Genomic DNA, 2056 nt, shown 5'->3' on the forward strand with positions numbered 1-2056 from the left:
ACTGTTATTGGGTTGCTTCTAAATTCTAAAAAAAAATTAAGAATAGATAAAGCTGTCAAGTTTTGCTAATGTCTTGATATTGGAAAGCAACTTTGCATAGGACATGACTACTCATCCAAAATGAACCCTGTCAATATGTACCCAAGTTGCCCCTTCCTTGGATGCCAAAATTCTCACAAAACAATCAGCTTAAGAGGGAGCAAACTGTCCAGAAAGAAGAAACTCATAAAATCCTAATTCAATTAAAATACAAGTGAGACAATAGAAGACGACATTTTAAATTTTAAAATCAATCTCTGCCCACAGCCTTGGAGAAAAAAAATAAAAACCCATGATTTCCAAAGTAGACTATCAATTATCCATGCACATTAGTCATAAAATAAGTAAGAGATTCTTCTCCAACCTGATGGCTCATTTCATTAAAAAGAGAACACCTCCAGAACAGGTTATACTTTTGAAAAAATAAGACCGACCTCGAGTTAGGGCTGGCTCGTCTGCTCTCAGACAAAGCAGAACCAATGTAGTAGAATCTCTCCAAAGAATACTAATCAGATTTGTATATAAACACTACTGCACGCCAATTTCTGGCAGAGTGGAGAGCAAACATGTCACTGGAAATTTTATGTTTTTTAGCATTAGGGGTGGGGCTGGCAGTGGATGGATAAAGGGATTCTTCTATTAGGAGTTCTGAAATCTTCAAGATGAGGAGATAAACGTAGCTGTTTTACCCTTCTTGGTGTGTTTTTACAAGCACCACCTACCATAAAACCACTGTGTCAAAGCACAAATGATGCTGATCCCTCATTTTGGTCTTTCTTCCTCTCTGCTATCCTTACAGGCTTGTGACATCCAGGTCAAAATGGAGTCACTTTTCTTTGGTGTTGTGTTTGATATGACAATAGGACTCCAATAAAAACTTTAGAGAGCCAGTTTTGTTTTGTTTTGTTTTGTTTTGTTTTGTTTTGTTTTTTTCTTTTTCTTCATGATAGCTCAGTGTTAAACCAGAGGCTGCATCAGTGAGACTCCTGAATCATGAAATTCCAAAATATAAAAACAAATTTTGTCAGTCATCAAGCCACACGGAAATAAAATCAGGCCAACCCCCAACTTCTAACAGAAACACAGCTCAAAACAGCGTGTTCATTGTGTTTCTAACACTTTCTCTTTGTGATTTTTGTTTTTCTCTCTTTTAATTTGTATTTCATGGTCTTATGTTGTTATAGTCTAACTAGAAACACATCTGATCTCTAGAAATGATTTCTATCAAACATTACTTAATCACTTCTTAAGCATATTTTGAACAATATATAGTATTCTATATCCTCCCATGTTAGATTCAAGCAACTGCAGTTAAAAATAATGAACTGGGGAAAAATTGTCTGAACTGATCATGTAAAAATTATTTTATTATTATCCCCTAAAGAAAATAGCATTTTCATAACATTATTGTTGTATTAATTCTTACAAGTACATAAAGTATATGAAGGATAAGCATGCAATGTGGGCAATTGCTATGCTCTGTTATATAAAAGACTTAAATAGTCACAAACTTCCATGGAACCTCTTTTCTGGGAATACTGGAGGGCAATTGTATTTAATTATTTTTAAGAATAATTTTAATAAGCTTCTATTTTCTTGTGAAGCTTATATTTTTCTGAATTCTATTTCTCTCCAAAACTGTAAAAATGATATAATTAAAATTATTTCAGTCAACAAAATTGGCAGCAAATTTTAATAATAAAAGTCTTGTGGCCAGCTACCCACGACACCCGCCACAGGATTTTGAGACTGCTGGTGAGTGGAACACAGCTTCTGCTCCAATCCAATTGTGCGAGGGACCTGAGACTGCATTAGTTAGGGAAGCAGAAACCAGCCTGAGTAGGGCCACAGGCCTCATCCAGCCGGATAGCTAGAGCGCAGGGTCGGCTGACACCCACCAGCTACCCACGACCCCCACCACAGGATTTTGGGACTGCTGGTGAGTGGAACACAGCTTCTGCTCCAGTCCAATCACGCGGGACCTGAGACTGCTTTGGTTGGGGAGGCAGAAATCCGG

The sequence above is a fragment of the Mus caroli genome, chromosome 10 (genome assembly GCF_900094665.2).
Source record: "Mus caroli chromosome 10, CAROLI_EIJ_v1.1, whole genome shotgun sequence".
Lineage (NCBI taxonomy): Eukaryota > Metazoa > Chordata > Mammalia > Rodentia > Muridae > Mus > Mus caroli.